At 40.8% G+C, this 26,394-nt stretch overlaps 1 pseudogene; it reads right to left on the reverse strand.

Moving 5' to 3' along the window:
• The window catches only part of LOC132631052 (uncharacterized), a 101,340-nt pseudogene extending 77,238 nt beyond the window's left edge, over positions 1-24,102 (reverse strand).
• Positions 24,103-26,394: the final 2,292 nt, after the last annotated feature.

The following is a 26,394-nucleotide window of genomic DNA, read 5'->3' on the forward strand; positions in this document are numbered from 1 at the left end:
CTATATTCTCCCGTGGTGCGTATGAATTGATAGATCCGGGCTCTACTTTCTCTTATATTACTCCATATGTTACTGGTTGTATTGGGGTGAAACCTGAGCCAATCAAACCTTTTGAGGTATCTACTCCAGTTGGTGATCCCGTGATAGCTAGACAAGTGTATAAAAATTGTGTAATTGTGATATGTGATCGCCAGACCAAAGCTGATTTGATTGAAATGGAAATGTTAGATTTCGATGTAATTATGGGTCTGGATTGGTTGGCCTCGTGTTATGCAAATGTCGATTGTCGAATGAAAGTGGTTCGATTCCAATTTCCGGGAGAGCCCGTGCTTGAATGGAAGGGTAACGCAGCATCTCCAAAAGGTAGGTTTATTTCCTACCTTAAGGCAAGAAAGATGATAGCCAAAGGCAAAGTCGCCAACTTTCCAATCCGTTCCGGTAGTGAATGAATTTCCAGATGTATTTCCTGATGAACTTCAAGGTCTTCCTCCAGAAAGAGAGATTGACTTCGCTATTGATGTGTTGCTGGACACCAAGCCTATTTCTATTCCTCCGTACCGAATGGCTCCGGCAGAATTGAAAGAGCTAAAGGCACAGTTGAAAGGTTTGCTAGAAAACAGTTTTATTAGACCCAGTTCATCACCGTGGGGAGCGCCAGTCATGTTTCTGAGAAAGAAAGACGGATCTCTATGAATGTGCATTGATTACAGGCAGTTGAACAAACTGACGATAAAGAACAAATATCCTCTCCCAAGGATTGATGACTTATTGCAATCAACTATAGGGTGCCAAGTGGTTTTCTAAAATAGACTTGAGGTCGGGTTATCACCAAGTGAGGGTTAGAGAAGAAGATATTCCTAAAACAGCTTTCAGAACGAGATATGGCACTATGAATTCCGAGTGATGTCGTTTGGGTTGACTAACGCTTCGTCAGTGTTTATGAATCTGATGAATAATGTATTCAGGCCACTCTTGGATTTATTTCTGATAGTGTTTATTGATGATATTCTCGTGTACTCTCGCACAGAATCGGAACATGCAAATCATTTGCGAATTGTTCCTAGCATTCTTCGAGCCCGGGAATTATATGCAAAATTTTCGAAGTGCGAGTTTTGGCTGAATTCGGTAACATTTCTGGGCCATGTTATTTCAGACAATGGCATTCGAGTTGACACTCAGAAAATTGAAGCTGTGAAGACTTGGCCAAAGCCTACAACGCCTACAGAAGTCTGTAGTTTTCTGGGTTTGGCAGGTTATTATAGGAGATTCGTAGAGGGCTTCTCATCTTTTTCAGCCTTATTAACGAAGCTAACCCAGAAGTCAGCTAGATTTCAGTGGAATGATGCTTGCGAACGCAGCTTCCAAGAGTTGAAATACAGATTGACCTCAGCTTCGGTCTTAACACTGCCAGAAGGGTTAGATGGCTATGTTGTGTATTGTGACATTTTCGTTGTTGGATTAGGATGCGTATTGATGCAGCATGGTAGAGTTATTGAATATGCTTCGAGACAGCTGCAGAAACATGAAAAGAACTATCCAACTCATGACCTGGAATTAGATACGGTTATTCATGCACTGAAAATGTGGAGACATTACCTGTATGGTGCGCATGTTGATATCTATACAGATCACAAGAGTCTTCAGTATATTTTCAAATAGAAGGAGTTAAATCTGCGGCAGAGGCGGTGGTTGGAATTATTGAAAGATTATGATGTGAACATTTTGTACCACCCCGGAAAGGCAAATGTCGTAGCTGATGTGCTTAGCCGCCGATCAATGGGCAGTTTATACGAAGTTCCTTCAAAAAAGAAGGAAACGGTTCCCGAGCTCTATCAATTAGCTAATCTTGGAGTACGTGTAATTGATTCGGGTAGTGCAGGGATTGGCATTAATGATCCCACAATCTCGTCCTTGAACATGGAAGTGAAAGAGCATCAGTATGTAGATCCTCAACTGTGCCATTACAGAGACATATCTCATGGAAAAGGGAAGTCTACATTTGATGTTTCTATGGATAGAATTCTTAGATACCGAAGCAGGCTATGTGTGCCGAATGTGGCAGAATTGCACCGATGAATTCTAGAAGAAGTACATTGTTCTCGGTATTCTATTCACCCAGGTGCCACCAAGATGTATCATGATCTTAAACTAATGTATTGGTGGGATGGCATGAAGAGAGACATAGTAGAATTTGTAGCACAGTGTCCAAATTGCTAACAAGTAAAGATCGACCATCAGAAGCCAGGAGGATTATTGCAAGCAATGGAAATTCCTACTTGAAAATGGGAAGTTATGAATATGGATTTTATCGCGGGGTTACCTCGTTCTCGAGGTAAGTATGATTCTATATGGGTGATCGTGGATAGACTCACGAAAGCAGCTCATTTTCTTCCGGTTAGAACCACATATTCAGCAGAAGATTATGCGAGGTTGTATCTCAAAGAAATTGTGCGACTTCGTGGTATTCCACTGTCCATTATCACAGATAGAGGATCACAGTTTACAGCCAAGTTCTGGAAGTTCTTCCAACAAGGTCTAGGTACTCAGGTGAAGCTTAGCACGGCGTTCCATCCGCAAACTGATGGGCAAGTCGAGCGCACTATTCAGACCTTGGAAGATATGCTACGATCATGTGTGTTGGATTTCGGTGGTAGTTGGGATGATCATTTGCCGCTAATCGAATTTGCGTACAATAATAGTTATCATTCCAGTATCCAGATGGCTCCGTATGAAGCACTATATGGAAGGAAGTGTAGATCTCCAATTGGATGGTTTGAAATAGGAGAAGTACAGCTAATAGGCCTTGAATTGATTCAACAAGCGGTAGAAGAAGTTAAGGTGATCCAAGATCGATTGTTGACAGCACAAAGTCGCCAAATGTCTTATGCGGACAATCGCCGATGAGACTTAGAATTTCAGGTTGATGATTGGGTATTTTTGAAAGTATCGCCGATGAAAGGGGTGATGAGATTTGGCAAGAAAGGGAAGTTAAGTCCTAGATACATTGGACCCTATAAAATTATCCGCAAGGTGGGTCATGTAGCCTATGAATTGGACTTGCCTTCAGAGCTTGAATCAGTCCATCCAGTCTTCCATGTTTCGATGCTCCGCAAATGTGTTGGAGATCCCATGAGAATTGTTCCGATTGATGATGTCCAAGTGACAGAAAATCTAGCATGTGAAGAAGTGCCTATTTCCATTCTAGACAAGCAAGTGCGAAGACTTAGAAATAAAGAGGTAGCATCAGTCAAGGTCTTATGGCGAAACAACAACCAGGAAGAAATGACTTGGGAAACGGAAGAGTGTATGAAGTCCAAGTACCCGCATTTATTCCAACCCCCAGAGGAGATTCAAGATGAAGCCCCAACATTATGAGGTATGTATGCTTTATTATCATGATTTTGCTCGTGTGTGGCCATATATATGTTGAAATTGTGGTATATCCCTGTGAGGCAATGATATTATGGGTCGTTGTGACAGGATAGTAGTTCCATATTATAGGGGAAACTCTGGCGAAACTTTCGTAGAATTCCGAGTGTTTAACATTCGAGGACGAATGTTCCAAAAGAGGGGAAGAATGTTACACCTTGGAAAATTCCCCGTTGGTGTACAGTGAATAGGCTAGCAAGGAACACGAGGTATATGATGATTTGGATAAGTAAGAAATAGCATTTGATGATCTTAATCGAGATTCAAAGACATTTGACCAAAAGGAAGAAGCTTGGTAAAAAAAAGTAAAGGGTATGTTGCGTGTTGGGTAAAAATTACGAGCCACGAGTTAATGATGGCATAATGATGTCTTGGAGATGAGTGATAACGTCCCTTAGATTGGTATTGAGGTGCTAAACAAGTGTCAAGAAGGTTCCATAAGGATCGGAGATCAAACGAGTCGACTAGAACGAAAACGGAACCACTGGGCATTATACGGCCCAACATACGGACCGTATAAATTATACTGGCCGTATGTTAGGCCGTATAATTGGTCAATAGGGACATCACATTCTGGACCAAACATACGGTCCAACATACGGTCAGTGAAAAATATACAGACCGTATGTTGGTCCATATAAGTTGGTCGGGACAGGTTCAACATTTAATATAAGGGACCTCTCTCATTTCATTTTACTTCATTCCCACTCTCCACAAGTCAAGAAACCTCTAGAATATTCTCCATCACTCATCCACAAGAATTCAAGGGAAGGCCAAGATCAACAACACCAAATCCATGAAAACAAGTGTATGAAACCTAGTGAAATTCATCCAAGCCAAGAAATCCTAAGAGAAGTGAAATAGGGTTTTGGTGCTGGAAGAGTATTTCCATTCAAGGGTTGTTCATCCATCATCTACGGTATGTTTCATGACCATACCATATTTTTTAAGGTATTGGAAGGCTAAGACACTTGAATTGTAGAAAGACATAGAAAATGAGTCATAAATGAGTAAATAGTGTCATTGTTGAATAGTGGTTGGGATGAATCATGAATGTTGGTATGTCGTGATCGTGAATACGTTATAAATGACATTTAGACCATGGAATAAGTATTATATACGATAAAAATGCGATAATGAGCTATAACCATAAATATGGAGGAATTGAAGAGAATTGGTGAATTGTGGTTAATGTATACAAATGATGATTATCGTTTTCAATATTGTGAATGTTGATATGAACGTTTGGGAGCTGATATAGAACATGGGAAAGGTAGTTCAAATGAAGGAAATGCTTCCCAATTTTCTCTAGCGTTAGTAAGTCCGTTCTTATAATTGTTAGCTAAAGTCGATACGAATTCTCTTGAAGGTAGAACGTGTGCACTTGTCACACCCTAATTCCGCTAGGGTGTGATGGGCACCCAACCCTTACCTAGGGCCGAGCGAACCCTCAGACTCTTGCTGCACATAAAATCATGTCAAACTTTTCAAATCAAATGAGATGAAATACATCGTAATTTTTTTTTTCCAGAAATATTCTTTCACGTAGCTTCCAAGCATAACGAATCAATAATCATACAAAATTCAGTACACAACACATACCGACATTTTGGCTGATGGAGCCGCTTACAGACTGACAACCAATACCCACGACGCTGTCTGCAAAGTCTCTAACGTAATCCAGAAAGCATAACATACCAACTCTGACTCGGCAGCACTCCGGGAACAAATGGAGCTTGCCATCTGCACTGGAACATCTTCTATACTATCTTCAACTCACCTAGGAGTACCTACGCAGCATGAAATGCAGCCCCCCGAAAAGAGGGGGTCAGTACGAAATATGTACTGAGTATGTAAAGCATACAACACAGAAAGCAAAGTCACAACTGAAATACGATATATAGAAAGCGAGCACAATAGCCAGCATACTAAGGAGTCGTATCCGGCGTACAACAGGCAAAAGAAGTTCCGGAGAAATCAACACGGCAATCGGGATGACAAAATGTTTGCTTTCTGTTGGAAAACATCTTTGTTTCACACACATAGAAGAATCAACGCACAATTTCCGCGGCCATAAGTCCAGCGGTCACAATCACACATACCGCGGTCAAGTATCCAGCGGTTTTCTATCACAAGTTCGACATACCGCGGTCAAGGGTCCAGCGGTCTATGTCGGCATAATCACAAGTGCGGCAGACGCGGTCAAGGGTCCAGCAGTCAATGCCACACATCCAGCATGACGCGGTCAAGGGTCCAGCAGTCAATGTCGGGCACGCCGCGGTCGAGGGTCCAGCGGCCAATATCACATATGCGCATATTCACATAACCGGCCCGGGACTCGGTAACACAGAAGATAACCAGACAAAATGCCAAATTATCACTTTCCAAACATAATCACACATGCCAGGATCATGCATCACACAGGACTCAGGTATACCAAAATCGTATATCGGAAAATAAGGAAAATAAGTAGTTTGTCCAGAATCTCAGGGTAAGATTTTTAAAAACGCTTTAGATGTCAAAAACATTTTATAATGCTCATGAAGGTGGTCATAACACGTATCATATAGTGAACAGCACAATAACCAGGGGTTACCTGCGAACTCCGGACAAGAGTACATTGGCTAAAGCCGTACATCACATGTCAGGGTTTCGGTCCCCACAATTGGGTCAATAATCATTAAAATCCTCTCGGGATAGATAAAATATCTCCCGTTTAGTAGTCGGAACAATAACCATGAGTTCCCTTGACTTACCGTACGGGAATAAGACAAACAGAACAATAAGAGAGGCATCGGGGATAGCGGGCCCATCTCGCGCCAAGTCGAGGGGGCGGACGAGAATCACGCCCATTAGACTCTACGGAGTCATCCAGGAAAGTTTTAGAACGATCGGGTTACATTTGTAAACGTTTTGGAAGTCCAACCACTTTTCTAGTAAAATGCACCTTTTATAATTCAATTCTATTGAATGAATAGTAACGAAAACTAATCTCGGGTTACGATGAGCAGGATGGTTCCCGAGGCCGAATTCTCAACCTAGTAGACCTAGGGCATGCCAAAGAAGGAAAGGATAAGCTTTACATACCTTTCGCGCTACTCACGCTTGTCCAAACTCAATCTCCGTTTCGCCCAAAACCTACAAATGGTCATTTTTACCAATTGTTAACTATAAGGCTTTTGGTATTCAATCTTTAACTCATCACTTCTCTACAAAAATTTGTGCAGCATTTCCCCTATAAACTCGTCTATCCGAATTTCCAATTGCTCTCCTGTTGACACAGAAATACCAACAATAACATATGGACACAACTATATCTTCAATTCTTTTATTTCAACAAGAACAACAACATATCAAAACAGCCCCCAACTGTAACATAACGATGCCTGAAATTCTAACGAACACTTGCAATACACCAAGCAGCCCATATGCACTTCTTATACCTTATTTCATGCAATATTTTCAGAAACTTTCAGGGAAATACAACAGCAGCCACTCGACACCACATCATCTACTCATGTGCAATAAAACCACATTATTATCTCTATAATCCTTACAACAACCTACAACAATTTAACTCCAACTCTAACCATGAAATTCCTTCACTCTCCTCACATATCCATGATTACAACAACCAAAATATTAATTCAAATCAGTCCATCAATTTCAATTAAAACAGCCCCTCACCCATAAATTTCAACAAAACAACAAACGAGTTTATAATGTTGTTTTCTCCGTTCTAATTCGTTAAAACTCTAAATAAACACTTTAATAACATAAAAGGAATTTTATAAATACCTTATCAGAAGATCCACCACGAAAATTTCATCCCCCAAGACCAATATTTATCTCAAATTGAAGGCAACGCAACATACAACGTTTTTCTCTTCATGAGCTTCGGGATTCGGAGCTCGGATTTTGATCAAAATGGCTTCCTTAGCCTAGGATCTCTCTCTCTCTCTCTAATGTTTTTGGAGGATATAAGCTGAAAATGATCAGCCCTCAAGTGAATTTGCCATATATATTAACGTTAATGGGCCTCATGGGCCGAAACATTAGTGTTTGGGTCGGGTCCAAACTTGCTGCCCTGCCAGCCCAAATTGCATCGTCCATATTTCCTTATCCAAATATCATTTTGACGAGCGGTTTGTTGTGTTGGAAACTAAACTCGATGAACTTCATTTTAGGCTTTTGAAACACCTTAAAACTCCTCCTATACTAGCAGATATGCCCCAAACAATATGGGCTAAAAATCTGGTCCGAGATTTTACTGAAGTTGTTCCGATTCATTTTGGTTAGATTCGTTTATCTTCTAATAGTCCTCCAACTCTCATGTAACCTCTTATACATACATATACATACCCATATACATACATAACAATCCATACACGTCTCGGAGGGTCCGGAGAATCACCATAACCTTAAACGTAACTGGAGAACTTACGAAGCTTCGACGAAACTCTAATCGCAAAAATATATTCATATCTTTTATCCATCTTCTATATCATTACTAATAATCTCAAATACTTTAAAAGGGCACTCACATTACCTCATATACGCTCATAACGCGATTTCAAATCCTTTAGGTTACGATGTCACCTCGGGATACTTAAGGCAACCATATATATAACGATATTCTTACTAACTAGATTAACTTTCCTTGAACTTTCTTAACTCATTCTTTCTTGTCTTAATTAAAATAGCACAGACTCTTACGGGGTGTAACATCCTCCCCCCCTTAGGAACATTCGTCCCCGAATGTCAAATTAGTCCTACATAATTATACTGCTTCTGGTGATCTTATAACGATTCACTTGTAACTTGAACTCATCTATCATGTTGTGCCTTTCTTTACTTAGACTAATCCCATTCTCCACCTGACATCTGTTAATATTGATCTTCCAAATATAGTAGACACGATTTAGCTACCTCCGTAATCGACTGCAACTTACCATATCCATCTATACTTGAAGCTTAAGTCGAGTTCTTCTTGCTCGTTCTCTTTAAATTCACTGTCTTCTAGCAACTAGCTCGTTCTGACCATCTCACTTAAACCATTTCGCAATTTCCCTTAATCCGACTTATAACACTTCAAGCATATTATCTCGTGTCGTTTCTCTATTTTTGACTCAACTCTTCTATCGCCCCTTTACTCAGGTTCACCTGGGTCCCCAATCCCTCCTGAAATAATCTCCAGAAATTTGCTGATCATATATGCTTTCCCAAAATAAAATTTCCCAAGTAAGGATGATGCTTCTTACGAATGACATGGAGGTTATCTCTTAGAATTTAACCCAACATAATAGATTTTCCCTATCGGTTTCGACTTTCAAAACATGCTAAGAACTTATATCTCATTTTCCTATTCATATTTCCGGAAAAATTTGGGCAGAGGTTCCTCTGTATTTCTTACTATCCCAAAACCTGCACGCAGGAAATACCGACCATGCCTCACAGGGCCAACACACATACGTATATACATATCATATCACATCGTATCATAGCCACACAGGGCTAACAATTTCAAATAAAAGTATAAAGGTGTCGGGACTTACCTCACATATGGCACCTCGAGACGTACCTGATCCTTTAACTATCTGTTCTGTTGTACTTTTCTATCCACCTTCTCTTTCATCCGCAAATCTCACATTTCAATCAAATTCCAATATTCTTACCTTACCCGACACGCCTCTTTCGTACCATAACTTACTTGCGTATTGTGTAGCTTCCAATATCATCGGTCACTTTCTTTTGTCGATATCATTCTTCAGCTGAAATCAAAGGTTAGTAAGAGGAATTTCATTTCTTATGGCTGGCTCTATCGCACGTTCTAAGATCCAAAGAAAGGTAACACCCTAAATGCCCTGTAGCCTCCTGTTTATCGATGTGGTGCACAACACACCGATAAACAAGACTCTACTAGACACGGCTTTGCAGACAACCCCTAGGACAGACCTGCTCTGATACCACTTTGTCACACCCTAATTCCGCTAGGGTGTGATGGGCACCCGACCCTTACCTAGGGCCGAGCGAACCCTCAGACTCTTGCTGCACATAAAATCATGTCAAACTTTTCAAATCAAATGAGATGAAATACATCGTAAATATTTTTTTTCCAGAAATATTCTTTCACGTAGCTTCCAAGCATAACGAATCAATAATCATACAAAATTCAGTACATAACACAGACTGACATTTTGGGTGACGGAGTCGCTTACAGACTGACAACCAATACCCACGACGCTGTCTGCAAAGTCACTAACGTAATCCAGAAAGCATAACATACCAAATCTGACTCGGCAGCACTCCGGGAACAAATGGAGCTTGCCATCTGCACTGGAACATCTTCTATACTGTCTTCAACTCACCTGGGAGTACCTGCGCGGCATGAAACGTAGCCCCCCGAAAAGAGGGGGTCAGTACGAAATATTTGCTGAGTATGTAAAGCATACAACACAGAAAGCAAAGTCACAACTGAAATACGATATATAGAAAGCCAGCATAATAGCCAGCATACTAAGGAGTCGTATCCGGCGTACAACAGGCAAAAGAAGTTCCGGAGAAATCAACACGGCAATCGGGATCACAAAATGTTTGCTTTCTTTTGGAAAACATCTTTGTTTCACACACATAAAAGAATCAACGCACAATTTCCGCGGCCATAAGTCCAGCGGTCACAATCACACATACCGCAGTCAAGTATCCAGCGGTTTTCTATCACAAGTTCGACATACCGCGGTCAAGGGTCCAGCGGTCTATGTCGGCATAATCACAAGTGTGGCAGACGCGGTCAAGGGTCCAGCAGTCAATGCCACACGTCTGGCATGACGCGGTCAAGGGTCCAGCAGTCAATGTCGGGCACGCCGCAGTCGAGGGTCCAGCGGCCAATATCACATATGCGCATATTCACATAACCGGCCCAGGACTCGGTAACACAGAAGATAACCAGACAAAATGCCAAATTATCACTTTCCAAACATAATCACACATGCCAGGATCATGCATCACACAGACTCAGGTATACCAAAATCGTATATCGGAAAATAAGGAAAATAAGTAGTTTGTCCAGAATCTCAGGGTAAGATTTTTAAAAACGCTTTAGATGTCAAAAACATTTTATAATGCTCATGAAGGTGGTCATAACACCTATCATATAGTGAACAGCATAATAACCAGGGGTTACCTGCGAACTCCGGACAAGAGTACATTGGCTAAAGCCGTACATCACATGTCAGGGTTTCGGTCCCCACAATTGGGTCAATAATCATTAAAATCTGTCTCGGGATAGATAAAATATCTCCCGTTTAGTAGTCGGAACAATAACCATGAGTTCCCTTGACTTACCGTACGGGAATAAGACAAACAGAACAATAAGAGAGGCATCGGGGATAGCGGGCCCACCTCGGGCCAAGTCGAGGCGGCGAACGAGAATCACGCCCATTAGACTCTACGGAGTCATCCAGGAAAGTTTTAGAACGATCGGGTTACATTTGTAAACGTTTTGGAAGTCCAACCACTTTTCTAGTAAAATGCACCTTTTATAATTCAATTCTATTGAATGAATAGTAACGAAAACTAATCTCGGGTTACGATGAGCAGGATGGTCCCCGAGGCCGAAATCTCAACCTAGTAGACCTAGGGCATGCCAAAGAAGGAAAGGATAAGCTTTACATACCTTTCGCGCTACTCACGCTTGTCCAAACTCAATCTCCGTTTCGCCCAAAACCTACAAATGGTCATTTTTACCAATTGTTAACTATAAGGCTTTTGGTATTCAATCTTTAACTCATCACTTCTCTACAAATATTTGGGCAGCATTTCCCCTATAAACTCGTCTATCCGAATTTCCAATTGCTCTCCTGTTGACACAGAAATACCAACAATAACATATGGACACAACCATATCTTCAATTCTCTTATTTCAACAAGAACAACAACATATCAAAACAGCCCCCAACTGTAACATAACGATGCCCGAAATTCTAACGAACACTTGCAATACACCAAGCAGCCCATATGCACTTCTTATACCTTATTTCATGCAATATTTTCAGAAACTTTCAGGGAAATACAACAGCAGCCACTCGACACCACATCATCTACTCATGTTCAATAAAACCACATTATTATCTCTATAATCCTTACAACAACCCACAACAATTTAACTCCAACTCTAACCATTAAATTCCTTCACTCTCCTCACATATCCATGATTACAACAACCAAAATAGTAATTCAAATCAGTCCATCAATTTCAATTAAAACAGCCCCTCACCCATAAATTTCAACAAAACAACAAACGAGTTTATAATGTTGTTCTCTCCGTTCTAATTCGTTAAAACTCTAAATAAACACTTTAATAACATAAAAGGAATTTTATAAATACCTTATCAGAAGCTCCACCACGAAAATTTCATCCCCCAAGACCAATATTTATCTCAAATTGAAGGCAACGCAACGTACAACGTTTTTCTATTCATGAGCTTCGGGATTCGGAGCTCGGATTTTGATTAAAATGGCTTCCTTAGCCTAGGATCTCTCTCTCTCTCTCTCTCTCTAATGTTTTTGGAGGATATAAGCTGAAAATGATTAGTCCTCAAGTGAATTTGCCATATATATTAACGTTAATGGGCCTCATGGGCCGAAACATTAGTGTTTGGGTCGGGTCCAAACTTGCTGCCCTGCCAGCCCAAATTGCATTGTCCATATTTCCTTATCCAAATATCATTTTGACGAGCGGTTTGTTGCGTTGGAAACTAGACTCGATGAAATTCATTTTAGGCTTTTGAAACACCTTAAACCTCCTCATATACTAGGAGATATGCCCCCAACGATATGGGCTAAAAATCTGGTCCGAGATTTTACTGAAGTTGTTCCGATTCATTTTGTTTAGATTCGTTTATCTTCTAATCCTCTTCCAACTCTCATGTAACCTCTTATACATACATATACATACATAACAATCCATACACGTCTAGAAGGGTCCGGAGAATCACCATAACCTTAAACGTAACTGGAGAACTTACGAAGCTTCGACGAAACTCCAATCGCAAAAATATATTCATATCTTTTATCCATCTTCTATATCATTACTAATAATCTCAAATACTTTAAAAGGGCACTCACATTACCTCATATACGCTCATAACGCGATTTCAAATCCTTTAGGTTACGATGTCACCTCGGGATACTTAAGGCAACCATATATATAACGATATTCTTACTAACTCGATTAACTTTCCTTGAACTTTCTTAACTCATTCTTTCTTGTCTTAATTAAAATATCACAGACTCTTACGGGGTGTAACAGCACTAAAGGAGAACAAGCAAGCGATATATTAGTAAACGACAAAGGTATGTAAGGCTTATCCCTTCCTTCAAAGGCATGAATCTTTCTAGCTTTCCATGATCCTCCTATATGATGGAGCTTATGAGTCCGTAAATATACAAAATTACATTCGAGCATAATAATGATGATGATGAGTTAAAGTATAGCGATTCAAGAGTTCATGATATGATGATTCTATAACGTTAAAGATGTCATTATTGTTAACATTCACCTTATATACTATTTCCTTCAAGGTGAGACAGAATACTCATACTATAATCGGGGGTTCACAACCTTATGTCACCCCAACATAGCCATAGTTGCCTTCAAAGCCTAATGTATGCTCCTAATGATAAATGTGAAATGATGCTAAGTTATGATATGTCTATAAGATGATCAATAATGCTAGCTTATAATATGCCTATGTTATGTATGAAAATGCCGAGCTATGATAAGATTATGATATGTTCATGAGATGTGTAATAATGATGGGTCATGATTGACTATATGAAGATACGATTCCAACGGGCCAATATGGTCGGGCATGTCACCGCTAAGGCGGGCTGCATATGATTCCACCGTGCCTAGATGGCCGGGCATGTCACCGCTAAGGCGGGCTGCTATGTTTACACCAAGCCTTGAGGGCCGGGCATGATCACCACTAGTGGGCGGCATTTGATGATTACCCGGACGTGGGTTAACGATGAGGATTACGATGTGATGATATATGTGCCATGATTATGTAAAATTTGATATATGTAAGAAATGTATTTACCTACGACACTCATGCAGGTTATATCTTTCTCTTATGGCTCACGATCCCTCTATTATATATTTCATTCTTGTCTTACATACTCTGTACAATGTTCGTACTAACATCCGTTTTCTTTGGACGCTGTGTTCATGCCCACAGGTAGACAGGGAGGTGAGCTCGATCCAGACTCGTAGGAGCTGTCAGGTGATTGAAAGCACTCCTTTTTTCCGGAGGTGCTTGATTATCTTTTGTGTACATTTGTATATGTTGGGCACGACGGGGTCCTGTCCCGTCCATATATCTAGTACTCCAGTAGAGGCTCATAGATACGCAGTGTGGGTTACATGGTTTCACGAGGTTGCCGTTATGTAAATATATATACATATAATATTTTGATAGCCTAAAGGCTTACGTCTATAAAAGTATTTATGTCTTCAAATGAAAGTTGATTTCCTTATAATTTGAGTATGAATGTGATAAAAGAATGTTAATGAGCGTGATAAGTAATAGAACGAGCGGTGCTCGGTGGTTAGCCCCGGGTACCCGTCGCGGCCCCTAGCTGGGTCGTGACACTCCCTGTCCACCTGCGGGCATGACGCACCGTCCACAAACAAAAGGACGTCAGTGCGAATAATGTACTGAGTATGTAAAGCATAATCAACATCATAGTAGGACCATAATAAATAGCATAAGATAGAAAAACCAGGAGGTAATAGAGCCATTTGTACCTCTAGTGGCCATCATCAGATTTACTTACTTGTCTTTCATAGGGACCTTCCATTTCTAATGCTTACTTATGTATATATATACATATATTTATTAGTATCATACCCGACCATGGAGGTTCGGTGTTTCACGTACCCGACCATGAAGGTTCGGTGTTTCACGTACACGACCATGACAAGGCTTGGTGTTATACATAGCTGGCCCTACCAAGGCTCAGGGTTTTTCGTACCCAACTGCAGAGGTGCGCGTGCGATAAGTATCATACCCGACCATATAAGCTCGGTGTTACATAATAGTCATACATACTTAGAAACGTATACATAAGAGTCCATAAGTATCATCAACATCATTACCATCATCGCTTTCATTACATCTATCCTTGGAGAATCAACTATCATATTAGGGAGGTAATAGAATCGTGAAAGTATCAAGGATCATGAGCTTTAGTAACTTTTAAGATAGAGTCATTTGGAAGACCTTATGGAACTCATGAGAGGGTATATAGCAAAGGAATCATGCCTTAATGAAAGAAGGGTCAGCCTTACATACCTCTTGGTCTTCTTAATTACTTAACGTTCACCGTCAAAGCTTGAACAATCTACATTTTGAAGGATTCATACCATGGTTAAGCCTTAATGATACTCTTAAATTCAAACTAGAATAACTCATGATCTAATGAAAATTGGGCAGCATTTCCCCTATTTCGTCAACTTCCACTGTATTACAAAACAACTCCCAAACATCCATAAGAACACCTACAATATCATAATCAAGTAATCACATTCCATTAAGCCTTCAAAATTCATTCTCATGCTCAATTTATACTAACAACTTCACACCCAGTCTTAGCACATTTCCATACAATGCTTTCTCATCACTATTTCTACCTTCCATAACAATATTATATCCATATCATACTATGAATCAGGACTCAAGTTAGCTTACTACTCAAAAATATCATAAAAGTGACATTTAGCCCACATTTTCTACTTTCTTCTTCTACCCAAGTTGTTCAACAATCAAGCATTCATGATAACTTGAAATAAGCATGAAAACTAACCTTTTATCTCATGGGAATGAGCTTTGGAGTGGCTATCAACTTATGTGAAAACCCTAGCTTCAATACCCAAGAATCCCTTGTAGTCTACTAACCCTAGCAAGACTTCTAACACATGGGTACCTTGATTCTTGCCATCTATTTATACAAAAAAAAAAAATATATGCCCGATGCACTTATACGGACCACTTATACGGTCCGTATAAGTGAACCGTATAACACCACCATGGAAACATCCCTTTCCGTAAGGGTCATGTTATACGGACCCCCCTTATACGGACCGTATAATTGGCCGTATAACTCACAGTTATACGAAACTTTCTCTCGTTGATTCGTTTGACTTCCAATCCTCGTGGAACCTTCTTGGAACTTAAATAACACTTCATTAACCATACAATAAGCCCTATAGCATCCCCTCAAGACATCACAAAATAAATATTAGCTCAATCATAGCGAAAACCTTTTCGAACACGACTTACATTTCACTTCCTTCAACAAACTAAATTTCGCATATTCACATGAAAGCAACATCTTATATTATGCCCTTTAAGTTATATAATACTTCCCTTAATCTTGTAAGGATTTCATAATTACCTTAAGCTCACATTAGCTTATTCACAAGGCAACAAGTCTGTAATTTCCGAGGTGTAACACCTTCTCCACTACCTGTTGGATCAATTCAGGCCCTTTTAACCTTGATTATCCAACCTCGAGCCATCTGATAGGAGTTCTGCACCTTTGGTCATACAGGGCCTCATACGGGGCCATCTGGATAATGGAATAGTAGCTATTCTTATACAAGAACTCAATAAGCGGTAAATGATCATCCTAGCTACCTCCGAAGTCTATCACATATGCTCATAGCATATATTCGAGCATCTGAATTATAGGCTGAGCCTGCCTATCTGTCTGGGGATGAAATGGTATACTAAGGTTCTCCTGTGTCCCCAATCCTTTCTGGAAGGACCTCCAAAAGTTAGTTGCCAGCTGTGCACCTCTGTCTGAAATAATAGATACTGGAACACCATGAAGTCACACTACCTCATTAATTTACAACTTCGCATAATCCTCGATAGAATAAGTAGCCCTGACAGGTAGAAATGTACTGACTTTTTAAGTCTATCAACAATCACCCACATCGAATCAAACCTGCGCTGAGAATGAGGTAAATCTGTAATGAAATCCATAGTAATCGCCTTCTATTTCCAGGTTGGAATCGCTATGTCCTGCAACAGTCCACCAGGCTTCTGATGCTCAACCCTTACCTACTAGCAATTAGGTAATTGGAGCCACGGACTCTGCTATATCGTTCTTCATACCATTCTGCCACTAAATCTCTTTGATAAAACGGTACATCTTCATCAACCCTGGATGAATAGAGTAGCGAGAATAATGATTCAGAATCTCTTCGGTAACTATCAGAGATAATCAGACAATTATGCATCTCACACCGGGTCAAAATTGTTCATGTAATGTAGGGTATCTTATGGATGTATTATTAGGAAGATTTATGGTAATCTAGTAACCATTTTCGAAGATTTGGTAGGTTTTCAATTCAGAATGGAGGTATGACAGTGTTAACGATCTTTATTAAAGTTTGGCAAAGGGATTTTATAATATTTTGTTAATGGCATCTATTCGGCCAGTTCTAATGGTTTACACTGGTATTGGCGGCAAATTGAAAAGTTACAAATGCTTTCAGGAAGTTTTTAGCGTGATCAGATGATTTTCTACGAATTTGGCTTGGCAAAGCAATCAGTAGGTGTGCATAAAGTTTGGTGATTTGAAATTTTGAGAAGGATTGGACGATCAGATTTGACTAAGTGGTTCCAACTTCGGGATACTAAACTAACGAGATTGGAATTAGCGTAATAAGCTCTTGATAAGATCGATTGTGATGGGAATACTTAGAATTTGCTTATATAAAGAATGATTCTTTCCTAGCGAAAGGAAGTCATGATTTGGACTGGAGCAATGTGTCGATGTGCTCTAAGGAATCTTGGTGATGATGATAGCTTGGAAGGTGTTAAGGAAGGATTAGCAAAATAAGAGTACTCTAGTGGTTCAGTTTTGGAAATGGATTGCGACAGCAGCCAGAGGGTTGTGGTGTCTGTGATGATATTGTGGAATCAACCAATTCATTCAGTGGTATGGTCATAGTCAGGATCATGTAATTCAAATTGGGGTAGTGAATATATTTGAGGATCAACCGGGAAACAAATTTAGGGTATGGAAGAATGGAAAATTTGGGTATTTGAGTTAAGTTACGGGTGGTTTTGTCACGCCCCAAACCTGGGCCTGGACGTAACACGGCACCCGGTGCCTGACTGCATGTGACCGAGCGAACCAACTGGCTGACTGAATCAACATGTGATTTCAAAACATGACTGAATATGGAAACAACTAAACACATGATGATATACTAAAGGTCTGGCTGAAATCATAATGCGGAGATACTTAGACAATCTGAAATATATCTGACTGTAGCCAACACGGCTAAACCAAAACGATTGAACAACTGCCAACAAGGCTAACATAATAAATGTCTAACTGTCTGAACTGTGTCAATGAAGCCTCTAAGAGTACTGAATAATAGAGCTGTCTATAAACTGAAATAACTGGATAGCTGACAACGCCCCGAAGGAATGTGGGGCTCACCAGTAGCTGATACGTGCACTCCTAATTAGCTGAGTCGTCAACCTGTGTATCGTTACTTGTATCGCGAGATGCAGGCCCCCAAGCAATAAAAAGGGACATCAGTACATTTGAATTGTACTGGTATATAAAGCAACTGAAGCAATAAAATACTGGAATTGAAACTGAAACTGAAACTGAACTAAACAGGAAAGTAAGAAGCTGAAGTACTCCCTGTTCTGGATGAAGAATCACCTGTAAAACTGTAAATATAACTGTGGCCTGGGGCCCAAATAATGTGCACAAAAACTGTGGCCTCTGGCCCAAGAAATACGTATGCATAAACTGTGGCCTAGGGCCCAAAAATACAGATACAGGTGTTCAACATTAAAAATTTACAAGACTGAGACTGGCTATAGCTGATAGCATGATAACTGTTTCTGATTATAGGACTTATGCAAATAACTGGTTATACACTGACTGAGACTCATGTGATAACAATGCATAAGTCTATAAAGATTACGTGCTGAGTTCATGATGTTCAAAGTGACAACCATGAACGAATTCTGTAACTGCAACCCTAGAAGATAACAGTTCTATATCATATCATGAAACTAGGGCTAAACTATATTCTGAGTCAAATTGCGGACAAGTATGAAGAATGAGGCGTAGGGAGAATCATGAATATTCCCTAGCGTAGATAGTTAACCTCACATACCTTAATTCCAGCTTTTGAGCGTAATACAATGTTCGTCAACCCTTTCAACTTTGATCTATATCAATACAAGTCAAAGGGATTCTATATTAGCAATAATATTCATGCTTTGGTCATCTAAGCATTTTATCAAACACTTAGTGGGCATGAAGCTCCACAGTCTCCATTAATGGTGATTTCTTCACCCAATTCCCATTCTATTACTCGTAGGTGATTCTACAATCTTAATTAGATGTAATTAACATCATTCTCCATCACCCATATGAATACAACAATCCCAAGTCAACAATCCAAAAACCCTAGCATAGTTCATATAATTCTCTTTATCAAACCCAGTTACTATTCTCCCAAGAACTTATCAACACTTTAATCATCATGAAACATCATAAAACTTACCTTAGTTATTGTAGGAATAAGCCTTGAGTTGAAATGCTTCACTTGAACAAAACCCTAGTTCCACCTTCCATGGAATTGCTTGACTTGAATGGATTTGATGTGTTTCTCACACTTAGTTTTTGTGGATTGATGAAGTGGATCTTTAGTTTCACTTGGATTCTTGCATATGAAGTGTTTGGATGGCTTTAGAGAACCCTTGAGTCGTGTCGGAGAAATGGGAATGAAACAATGAGTTTGGGTCTCTTATTAATATCTTAAAATCTGACCCATCGGGCAATTCTACGCCCATTTTTACGGACCATCAAACTGTTTGACGGACCGTCAAAATGGTCCGTAAAATTACCCAGCAAAAATTGACTTTCTGTGACCATTTTACGCTGGCTTGAGTCAATTTGACGGACCGTATAATTGTTTTACGGACCGTCAAAATGAACCGTAAAACTGCCCAGCAAAATATGATTCTCTGTGACCATTTGACGGACCGTATAAATGTTTTACGGACCGTCAAAATGTTCTACGGACCGTCAAATGGTCCGTCAAAATTCTTCTGCTCGGACAGTCTGTCGTATAATGGGCATAACTCTTTGCACAGATGTCTGTTTGAGGCCCATAATATACCGTTTGAAAGATATTTCAAGGTGCTGCAACTTTCATCAAGGAAGTTTTCCCAAAATCCAAATGAATTGAGGGGTTATGGTCGTTGGAAGTAAGACCTTCTATAAACTCACTTGCAACCATGCCCCGTAGAGTGGTTTCCAACTTTTCTTTGCCCAAAGACATTTATTATGACTTAATTGGTTTTCAAAACACTTCCTATAACCCTCATATTGGTTCCATTATATTATCATCTTATGAGTCAAACTTTCGTCCGACGTTACGAGGTGTTACAATATCTCCCCCTTGGGATCATTCGTCCTCGAAGGATAACCATTCGGGATTCTACAAACATTTCGCCAGAGTTTCACCTGTAATAAGGCACTACCAACCTGTCACAACAACCCATAATATCATTGCCTCATAGGGCTACATCACAATAGCATTATAAATTGGCCACACACGACCAATAGCATGAAAATAAAACTTTCATACCTCAAAATCTTGGTGCTTCATCATAAATCTCTTCTGCAGGCTGAAACAAGTGCGGGTACCTGGATTTCATATCCTCCTCGGCTTCCCATGTAGTTTCCTCAACTTTCTAACTCCTCCACAGGACTTTCACTGAGGCTACTTCCTTAGTTCTCAACTTGCGAACTTGACGATCAAGCATGGCTACAGGGATCTCCTCATAGGTGAGGCCATCCTTAACTGTTATAGCATCAGCAGGAACAACCAACGAAGGGTCTCCCACACACTTCTTCAACATGGATACATGAAACACTGGATGAACAGCAGCTAACTCTTGTGGCAACTCAAGTTCATAAGCTACTAGACCAACCTTTCGTAAAATTCTGTAAGGTCCAATATATCTGGGACTGAGCTTCCCTTTCTTGCCAAATCGCATAACACCCTTCATAGGTGAGACTTTAAGGAACACCCAATCGTCAACTGAAAATTCTAACTCCCTTCGTCTCACATCTGTATAAGACTTCTGGCGACTCTGAGCCGTTTTCAAACGCTCCTATATTAATTTGACTTTCTCCATAGCCTGGTAAACCAAGTCTGGTCCTAACAACTCTGCTTCACCTACTTCGAACCAACCAATTGGTGATTTGCACCTTCGCCCATACAGAGCTTCAAACGGTGCCATTCCAATGCTAGCATGATAACTGTTATTATAGGAAAACTCGATGAGAGGTAAATGGTCATCCCAATTACCCTTGAAATCTAGGACACATGCTCTCAACATGTCCTCAAGGGTCTGAATAGTGCGCTCTGCCTGACCATCTGTTTGTGGATGGAAAGTTGTGCTGAGGTTCACCTTGGTACCCAATCCTTTCTGAAAGGATTTCCAGAAGTTTGCTGTAAACTGAGCACCACGATCTGAAATAATGGACACTGGTGTCCCAGGCAATCTGACAATCTCGTTAACATATAGTTTGGCATAATCTTCTGCTGAATCTGTGGTCTTGACTGGCAAAAAGTGCGCTGACTTAGTAAGCCTGTCAACGATCACCCAAATAGAGTCATGTCTCCTAGCTGAACGAGGTAAACCTGACACAAAATCCATATTGATCATTTCCCATTTCCAGACAGGAATATCAATGTTCTGAGCTAAGCCACCAGGCCTCTGGTGTTCGGCTTTCACTTGCTGACAATTCGGGCACTTAGCTACAAAATCTGCCACATTCTTCTTCATATCGTTCCACCAGTAAATCTCCTTAAGATCATGATATATCTTAGTGGAACCTAGGTGAATGGAATACCTGGAATTGTGAGCTTCTGACATGATTCGCTCTCTGAGCCCATCTACATCTGGAACACACAATCTACGTCGGTACCTCAAGGTACCATCATCTCCCCCTTATTCGAAAGTCGTTGTCTTATGCTTGTGGATTCCCTCTTTTAGCTGCAACAAGTAGGGATCATTAAACTGTTTCTCCTTGACTTCCACGACTAAAGAGGAAAGAGCTCTATTCTGGACAACTACACCCGCATCCTCGGATTCCAACAGTCGAACTCCAAGATTGGCCAAACGGTGTACTTCCTTTATCAAAACTCTCTTACCTACATCCACGTGGGCTAAACTTCCCATGGAAAGCCGACTAAGAGCATCAGCTACAACATTCGCTTTCCCCGGATGATAGAGAATATCCACATCATAATCCTTAAGCAATTCGAGCCATCTCCTCTGCCTAAGATTCAACTCTCTTTGCTTGAAAATATATTGCAGGCTTTTATGATCGGTGAAAATATCCACATGCACTCCATACAAGTAGTGCCGCCATATCTTGAGTGCAAAAACAACAGCTGCTAACTCTAAGTCATGGGTTGGATAATTCTTCTCATGAGTCTTAAGCTGTCTGAACTCATAAGCAACAACCTTAGCATGCTGCATTAAAACACATCCGAGACCAACTCCCGAAGCATCGCAATAAACCACGAACCCTTCAGTTCCCTCCGGCAGCGTCAAAACTGGAGCAGAAGTTAATCTCTTCTTCAACTCTTCGAAACTCTGCTCACATACCTCTGACCATTGGAATTTGACTTTCTTCTGAGTCAGCTTAGTCAGCGAAGCTGAGATAGAGGAAAATCCCTCAACAAAACGCCTATAATAACCTGCCAGACCCAAGAAACTTCTGATTTCTGTTGCTGAGATGGGTCTAGGCCAATTCTTGACAACATCAATTTTCTGAAGGTCCACCTTAACACCTTCACCTGATATTACATGGCCTAGAAAGGCCACTGATTTGAGTCAAAACTCGCACTTTGAGAATTTTGCATAAAGCTCACGATCCTTGATAGTTTGCAACACTATTCTAAGATGCTCTGCATGATCTGTCTCACTACGGGAATACACCAATATGTCATCAATAAACACAATGACGAATAAATCAAGATAAGGATTGAATACTCTGTTCATAAGATCCATGAAAGCTGCTGGTGCATTCGTCAACCCAAATGACATGACAAGAAATTCAAAATGACCATAACGGGTTCTGAAAGCGGTCTTCGGAATGTCAACTTCCTTAACCTTTAACTGATGGTAGCCTGATCTGAGGTCAATCTTGGAATAACACTGAGCACCCTGAAGTTGATCAAATAGGTTGTCTATTCTGGGAAGAGGATACTTATTTTTAATGGTGACCTTGTTCAACTGGCGGTAGTCTATACACATATGCAAGGATCCATCCTTCTTTCGGACAAACAAGACCGGTGCGCCCCAAGGTGAGACACTTGGCCTTATAAATCCCTTATCAAGAAGATCCTTCAACCGAACTTTTAACTCCTTAACTCTGCTGGGGCCATCCTATACGGTGGAATAGATATCAGTTTAGTGCCGGGAAGTAGGTCAATTCCAAAATCAATTTCCCTATCGGGAGGGACTCCGGGTAGGTCATCTGGAAAGACTTCTGGAAATTCACTAACAACTGGCATTGACTGAAAAGCTGGAGTCTGGGCATCTGCATCCCTGACTCGAACTAAGTGATAAATATACCCCTTGGAGATCATCTTTCTGGCTCTAAGGTAGGAAATAAATCTACCCCTAGGTGCTACTGAATTACCTTTCCATTCTATAAGTTCATCGGGAAAATCAAATGTCACAGTTTTGGTTCTACAACCCATAGAGGCATAACAGGACTCTAACCAATCCATACCTATAATCACGTCAAAATCTACCATCTCTAATTCTATTAAGTCTGTTATGGTGCTGCGATGGTAGATTAACACTGGACAGCCTCTATAGATATGCCTAGCTATAACTGATTCCCCAACCGGTGTGGATACTTCGAAAGGTTCTTGCAACTTTTCGGGTTCTATCCCAAATTTCTTAGCAATATACGGGGTTACATAAGATAGAGTGGATCCTGGGTCCATAAGAGCGAATACATCGAAGGTGAAGACTGTTAGCATACCTGTGACAACATCTCCACGAGCCTCTGTATCCTGGCGACCTGACAGTGCATACAGACGATTCTGACCACCGCCCGTATTACCAGGCTTTGCTGCTCCGCGCCCCTGCTGGGCTTGGAAATTTCGGGGAGCTGATGAATTTGTGGACTGAGCTACATTATTGTTACCTCCGGTATTCCGTCTTGCGGACGGACAATCCCGCAGAAAAAATGACCCGGCTGACCACACCCAAAACAACCATCCATGCCCAAACGGCATACTCCTGAATGTTTCTTACCACAAGTGTTGCATGTAGGGTGTTGAAAACCACGGTTGGTCACGCTGGCCTGTGAATGTGAGCCTGTCGTTCTGAAGTTCCGGTCTTTCTGGTTAAACTTGGACCTTTGAAATGGAGCACTAGCTGTTGAGGGAGTAGGTCTTGATGACCTATTCTTAAAAAACTGACGGTTGCCATCACCTTGAGATCCCCCATGACTAAAATTACCAGCAGACTTAGCCCTCTTACTAAACTTTCTATCTTTTTGCTTCTGTACGGCTTCTTCTTCCTTCATTCTTGTCTCGTTACCTTGCACGAATGCCAGTATCTTGGAAATAGTCATCTTGTCATTCTGAGCAACTGTGTTGGCATCCCTGTGCAACTCAGGTTTAAGCCCAAGTACAAATATCCTAACCACGGCTCTCATATCAGGAACCATGTGAGGAGCATGTCTGGACAATGACACGAACTTGAGGTAATAGTCCTGAACAATCATGTCCTTTTGCCTTAGATTCTCAAACTCTATAGCCTTGGCTTCTCTAACCTCAATTGGCATGAAATGTTCAATAAAAGCGTCTGCAAATTCTTCCCAAGTAGCAGAAGGTGCATCCTCCCCTCGGGATTGTTCCCATGTCTCATACCAAATATGGGCCACATTTTGCAGCTGGAAAGCCCCGAATTCTGCTGCCTCTGTATCAGTAGCATGCATCACACGAAATATTTTCTGGAGTCCATCAATGAAATTCTGGGGGTCTTCCTCCTTCTTTAACCCTGTTAACACTGGCGGCTTCATCCGCATAAACTCCTGACTCCTAGAACTATTTGACCCACTACTAGTGCCTGAGCTAGGGGCCGTTTCCTGTCACTGGGCCTGATTTGCCAAAATTTGAGTGAGTAGCTGAATAACTCCTCTAATATCTGCATCAGAAGTATTGGGAGGCATAGCAGCGGCATTAGCTGTGGCGGCTGCCTGGGCCTGAGTGCCCCCTTCTGTTGCTGCGTCAGCGATAGCCCTCTGGCTAGTAGCCGTATGTTTCTTGTTGTACTTTCTTTTTGGAGCCATTTCTGAAATACGTAATTCGCACGAGTTAGAAGAATTCCTAAAAGCATTACTCTATCTGCACGAACTAGAGTATGAAAGAAGTGAAACAAATCCTGAATGTCTTGGTGGTCAACTGTTTATATGTGTGGAGCCCTCACACATATAAAAGAGACCCCACTGGACACGGCTTCATAGACTCCCTAAGACACTTAAACCTGGGGCTCTGATACCAAGCTTTGTCACGCCCCGAACCTGGGCCTGGACGTAACACGGCACCTGGTGCCTGACTGCATGTGACCGAGCGAACCAACTGGCTGACTGAATCAACATGTGATATCAAAACATGACTGAATATGGAAACAACTAAACACATGATGATATACTAAAGGTCTGGCTGAAATCATAATGCGGAAATACTTAGACAATCTGAAATATATCTGACTGTAGCCAACACGGCTAAACCAAAACGATTGAACAACTGCCAACAAGGCTAACATAATAAATGTCTGACTGTCTGAACTGTGTCTATGAAGCCTCTAAGAGTACTGAATAATAGAGTTGTCTATAAACTGAAATAACTGGATAGCTGACAACGCCCCGAAGGAATGTGGGGCTCACCAGTAGCTGATACGTGCACTCCTAATTAGCTGAGTCGTCAACATGTGTATCGTTACCTGCATCGCGAGATGCAGGCCCCCAAGCAATAAAAAGGGACATCAGTACATTTGAATTGTACTGGTATATAAAGCAACTGAAGCAATAAAATACTGGAACTGAAACTGAAACTGAAACTGAACTAAACAGGAAAGCAAGAAGCTGAAGTACTCCCTGTTCTGGATGAAGAATCACCTGTAAAACTGTAAATATAACTGTGGCCTGGGGCCCAAATAATGTGCACAAAAACTGTGGCCTCTGGCCCAACCAATACGTATGCATAAACTGTGGCCTAGGGCCCAAAAATACAGATACAGGTGTTCAACATTAACAATTTACAAGACTGAGACTGGCTATAGCTGATAGCATGATAACTGTTTCTGATTATAGGACTTATGCAAATAACTGGTTATACACTGACTGAGACTCATGTGATAACAATGCATAAGTCTATAAAGATTACGTGCTGAGTTCATGATGTTCAAAGTGACAACCATGAACGAATTCTGTAACTGCAACCCTAGAAGATAACAGTTCTATATCATATCATGAAACTAGGGCTAAACTATATTCTGAGTCAAATTGCGGACAAGTATGAAGAATGAGGCTTAGGGAGAATCATGAATATTCCCCAGCGTAGATAGTTAACCTCACATACCTTAATTCCAGCTTTTGAGCGTAATACAATGTTCTTCAACCCTTTCAACTTTGATCTATATCAATACAAGTCAAAGGGATTCTATATTAGCAATAATATTCATGCTTTGGTCATCTAAGCATTTTATCAAACACTTAGTGGGCATGAAGCTCCACAGTCTCCATTAATGGTGATTTCTTCACCCAATTCCCATTCTATTACTCCTAGGTGATTCTACAATCTTAATTAGATGT

The sequence above is a fragment of the Lycium barbarum genome, chromosome 3, assembly GCF_019175385.1.
Source record: "Lycium barbarum isolate Lr01 chromosome 3, ASM1917538v2, whole genome shotgun sequence".
Lineage (NCBI taxonomy): Eukaryota > Viridiplantae > Streptophyta > Magnoliopsida > Solanales > Solanaceae > Lycium > Lycium barbarum.